Raw genomic sequence first — 6,000 nt, 5'->3', positions numbered from 1 at the left:
TATTGTGCTTTAGCATTTCTAATGCCATTTCTATATTTGACATTAGCCTGGTTCCATTGTTTCTTGTATTTGCCAGATTATTTCTAGTCTTTTTTTCTCGATCTTAAGGTCACAGAGTGTGCTGTTGAACCAGCTTTGATGATTACTAATTTTTCTAACCATTTTAGATTTGAGGGGGGCATATTGATATACCATCTCTGATAGGTGATTTGTGTAGTGTTTCAGTAATTGCTCACAGTAGTCCCTGGTTTGGAAACATTCACCTATTCTACGGAGGCAGGGTTCTAGTTGTTGTGGGCCTATACCTTTAAAACTTCTGCTCTTGGTTATAATATGAAGACTATGTTTATGGCTGGGTGCATCTTGTAGACAGACCTCAAACATGACTTTGAAGTGGTCTGACCAGATACACGGCTAGGTTAATATATTCTGAATATTAAGGTTATGTGTTACAACCCAATCCAACTGATTGCCCTTCATGGTGGTAGGTTCATTATTCTGGACAGAGAAGTGAATGTTTTTTAAAGACTTTTCAAGACTGGTGGCTTCTTTATCTAGGGGATTTCGATACCATCTATTAAGATTGCCAACTAAAATTGAGGAGGAGTTGATAGATTTCAGTGCATTGAGGAGCTGAGTGATCTCGCAGCTAAAGTCTGAAACAAGGGAGGGAGGTCTGTAAAGCACAATAGCCCCAGAGAACCCCTATATTTCCAAATGTTTTCCCGAAAGCGGTAACCGGCCTTCCATGAGGCACGATTTTTCAGCTCCCGAATCCACCATAAAGATGAACTGCTTGTTGCCTATCTCCGCACCCACCAGTGGTTCCTCTTCCGCACGTAGGGTAGTTGATAGGACTGGACACACAAGTGCTTTCTGTGGGCTGTCCTAGTCTGGGTATGTTTCCGTTCTGGGGACGGAAAAGACATTGGGCCTCATTACGAATGTGGCGGAAAGGCAACAACGGCGCCGGTAGTGCTACTGGTGCCATTGTTACCTTTCCGCCAAATTACGAGTTCTGCTTGCCAGTGTCAGACTGCACGTGTGGTCTGACCAGGCATGCAGACTGGCAGCCGCGAGCAGAACTCGTGATTGCACCAGCCATAAGGGGATCCGCAAATGGGAAATTACCGGCCCATTCATCTCGTAATGGGCCGGTAATGGCCCATTTGTGGGTGCCGGGGCCCGTAGCAAGTTTGCTTGATAAGGGAACGGCTACAGCCAAACTCCTAATGAGGCCCATTGTCCCCCGCACCATTTGCAGTTGTTGCATAAATGTTAGTGTTTGCGTTTCCCATCGTGTTCTGATGTGCTACCTGTTGTTGTATGCCTTGCTGCTGGGGCTGCTGTCTGGGTTGCATCTGTTGTATTCTCTGTGGATACTCATTATAAGACTGTTTGTGTTGCCCATTTCCATCCCTTGGTAACCCATAGGTAACCCATAGAGAATTCCTGGATGTGGGTGACCAAATTGTTGCTCGTTACTCATCTGGGGCGTCCCTTGGTTGCATTCGACACTCTCTAGAAAAATGTCCCCACCTCCCACAGTTCAAACACAATCCTTGTGGTCTTCCCCTCATTCCTTGCCCTCCAAATCTTCTATTTCCCATTCCCCCAATTCCTCCTCTCTGTCCCTGATACCCACCTTGTCCTCTTGCGGGTCTGCCCTGCCACTGGGGGCCTTCGTATTGCTCCTCTCCTGCACATTGCTCTTGTCCGTTTGCAGACCAAGTTGCTGCCATCCTTGCTGGTGTATTTCCTGACCCCTCCTCCCCTTCTCCCTGCCTTTCAGTGGGTAACACTGAATTGATTGCCGCAACCTTCTCTAATGTATTCTGAACTAACTTTGCTTCATCTGTCAACCTTCTCTGTGCTATCTCCTTTTCTCTCTCTTTGATCCTCCTACAATGATTTACTATTATGCTCTGAATCTCCAGCCACCCTTTGGCTTCTACCCCAGCTATTTTATCCAAGGCCTTATGTACCTCCTTCGGGAGGCCTTGCTTACTTATAAAGTAGAATAGGGCAGTGGATTGGTCCCACGCCGTGCCCCTTTCTAATCTCCACAAATCATGCCCCCGAAGGATGAATTGCGCAGCCTCTTCTTCCTCTCCCATAATGCATTGCATCACTAAATGTAAGTCTGGAGTGTCCGGGAAGGTTTTCCGTAATACATCCCACACCTGCGCCCTCACATTGTTGAACGATGACCCATCATGGTGGTCACAGTTTAGGTTTATTCCCTTGGAAACCAGCCTTCACCCACACCCCATCTGCTTGTTCTCCAACTTCGGACACTAATAAACTTTTTACATCCCCTATTGCCAAGGGCACCCCTATTGTGTGCTTTTTGAATGCGTCTATCCATTGCCCCGCCCCACCCGAAAGTGGAGGGAGTAGTTTCAACAAATTATTTTTGTCCATCTGTGCCCATGGTATGTAGTGGGTCTTCCCCGCTCCCTTATGTATCAGAGGCATCTGTAGATTGGCCTTACTTGCTTTTTTACTTACCGTTACCTGCTTTGCTTAACTTAACGACATGTTCCCTACTCTTTGCCTCAGTCTTCCCTACTATCTTGGGAGCCTTCCCCCATCTTCTGGGTCCTCCTCTAAGGGGAGCGAAAATCCTGCCGCTGCTACCCCCTCTTCGTACTCATCTAGATCACTCCATACTTCATCTATTTCCTCATCTGACTCTCTCCCTCCTTGTCCCTCTCCTCCTTGGTCGTCTGCGGCTTCTGCTCACACTATTCTAATTGGCTTGTCATTAAAATGGAAGAAAAACTCTCTTGATTGCCACTCATGTTCCGGTCCCTTAGGCACATTCCCTTGTGGCGGCGGAGATGATGTAGATCCCTCCGCTACGCTGGGTGGAGGTGTCAAATCACTGGCTACAGTCGGTGGTACCTCTCCTCCCCGGGGCAGCATCTGTCTCCTATCACACAGTGCTCTTAGCCATGTTATTTCCATTTGAGTATTAGCAAGTTGTCTTTCTAAATCCCCAGTAAGCTGCGCTATGTCCACCGGAGGCGCACTAGTGGGCCCGTATAGCCCTCTTGGGTCATAAAGTGGCAGTGCCGTGGCAGCTGGCGTTGTCGGGGCAGTCGGTGCAGGCACATACCTGGGATCACTGTATCCTGATGCGTGCCTCGTTAACAATGGGGAAAGCCTAGTGAGGTCATTTTCTCCTGTTTTTTACTGTACACTCCTCTGTGGTTACTCTCTCTCCCCCCATTGGGTCTGTAGGCCCTTCCAAGGACATATCCTTATTTGCATCACTGCTCAGGGCTGTTTCTTCAAACATTCTCCATAAATCTAGTACTTCATGTCTGTTTTGCAGTTGCTTACCTCGATATTTTGCTAACAAATGGATTGCTACAAGATCTAACACTCTTTTCTCAAAGGACCCTCCTTCTGGCCATATTTGGGACGAGCCCTCTCCGTTTATTTCTGTGAGCCATTGTTCATGGTACTTCTGTATTTTTCACTCTACAAAGGGAGGTGTTGACAAATATGTGCTAATGGTGTATTCCCACCATGATGTCTTATGCAAATTCTTTTTTGTGTTTTTTTTATTTTTTATTTTTTTACTCTTTTACCAGGTATCTGACACAATGCAATCAACAAAAAACCTTTTCCAGTACTCTCTTCAATACCTTTTGACCCGCACCAAGCTAAATGTCAATAACCTTTTTTACTTACACCTTATTTCAAGAACCCTAAAACACTCTTTATCAATGCTTATTTTATAGATTATCATAAACACACAAATACTTTGTCAACAGCTGAACATAATACACTTCACTACATTGAACATATAACATGTACTATCTTCTAATGCAAATTGCCCCTTTATTTTGTTATAATCTGTTCTTTTTTATTCTTATTTTCTCATTCACTCCCCACTTCTGAGCCCCTTTTTGCTAACTCCTTTAAGAATTCTGCTCAGACGTAAAAAGAATATTCTTATTTACTACTCCGAGCCTACTAAATATATGACACACCTACTTCTTTTTTCTCTTTTATCTCCACTTATATCCTGCACTGGTCGAGACAATGCTACACGGCGCCACCTTCTACCCCCCTTCGGACTAGGAACCCGTATTCCTTTTTATCTATTTGTCCACAACAACCTAATGGCCATACAAAGGATAGATAAGAAAAGCATAACAGTTTCACTTACAGCGTCCCTAACTCCCAAATTTCAATTTCCCATATTCTCTTGTCCTTATCTTTAAACCAACTATTTCGCAATCATGCCCCTCATTTGAGAATCTCGCAACCAGTACTCATGTGTCCAGGGTGGTCCGAGAGCCTCCGTTCATGGTCTATCCACAATTGGGGCCGCACCACAACCAACCCGTGACCAACCTCGACGAGCAGTCAGATATTTGCAAAGATGGGAACCTTTCTGTTTGGGCACACACTGGTCAACCGCAGAGGCAATGGTTTTGCTGGGGGTGTCGTGGAATCGCCGCACGGCACAAGGAATCTCTCTGCACACCCTTCTCAATCACGTCGCACGGGTGACCAAATGTAAAGGCTCACTCCCTGCCTTACCAATGCAAACTTATAAAATATAACACATCCAAGTAGGGAATGAGACTAGGAGAACAGGTTGCAAGATTAATAAGTCTTTATATAAAGTTGGCATCCAGAGAACTCTGCTGGCTCAAGAGCGCTCTGACAAACAATACAGTTACATGGAAATATAAAGCAAAACTGCATCATCAATGACATCATTAACATAGGGTGCTACATTAACACAGGATTGGTTGGGGAGCGATGTTACATATGTTGCTTTAGGCGCTTCTTTCGCTGGATAGGTTGCCCAGTTGGTGGGAGGGTGAGCGTCACAAGGTCTAGCTGCCTGTGTCCGGGAGGGGTGAGGGTTAGGTCACGGTAAGATAGAGTTGACACTAACTAAGCTGGCATGAAAAACTACCAATAGACATATAATAAACAACAATCATTAGTATACCTCTGAGTAAATCTTGAAAACCTATAAATTGCATACACGTGATTACATCATCTTTCATTGGGACTTTTATGGGGTACAGAGTTTAGGGGGCTTGTCCTTCGTGATAACCTGTTCGACTGGGCGGTTCTTAGCACATCAAGGCGAGTGGGCAGTATAATAACATATGTTAGTTTTAGGACACAATATACTGCGACCGAGGTCTGGATTTAGTGGGGGCACTCTGGGGTGGGCTGCACAGCAGAGTCACACTTCTGGTACATCAAGAGAATACCTTAGGAGGGCACAGGGTTACATTGGCAGTAATTTTCCAACAGCAGGGGCAAGGGAGTAGGAGCAGGTTTGTGGAAATGGATGAGCTACAAGGCATGGTTCGAGCCGGTTCACACACAGGAAAGTGATCACAGAGGAAGGGTTAGATGATACATTTTACTATTTGTTTCAATTATCCCCGGTGCATCCATGAGAAAGGGATTTGTGAGGCTTTCAGACAGTGTAAGAAAAGGTGGGGCCTTGAGTGCACTGTGTGTGGAGCTGCAGAGGGGAGAGAAGCCGTTTCGTATTATCGGAGTGAGGCCTAGTCCAAAGATGGAGTTGAGGGCACACAAAATGGAAGCCAATTGTATCTCGAAAAAGCTCCATTTATGCTACTTTTAGCATAAGGGCTATGGAGGCATCCCCTGCTAATGCGTGAGCAAGTGGTCCATATCATGCATAATGTACGAGGGGGACCGAAACGACCCCTTACTCCCATACACTCTCCAACAGAAGCTGAAATTGGAAAACATCACAGCAGTGGATGGTTCTCAGTTATCATCCGGGCCAGTGACGCAGCATACTGAAAAAGTCATGCTTATGTGTCAGGATGGTCATCAAGAATAAATATCCTTCGATCTCATCGGTGCTCCTAAATTCCAGATGATATTAGGATACCTTGGCTGGAAACCCACAACCCTAGGATTGACTGGCGAAAACAAGTTCAGACCTTTCCTCAAGAGTGTGCTAACGCCTGCAACAACGAA

Source organism: Ambystoma mexicanum, chromosome 4p, assembly GCF_040938575.1.
Source record: "Ambystoma mexicanum isolate Mex_15411 chromosome 4p, UKY_AmexF1_1, whole genome shotgun sequence".
Taxonomy (NCBI): Eukaryota; Metazoa; Chordata; class Amphibia; order Caudata; family Ambystomatidae; genus Ambystoma; species Ambystoma mexicanum.
This window is presented reverse-complemented; position numbering follows the sequence as displayed.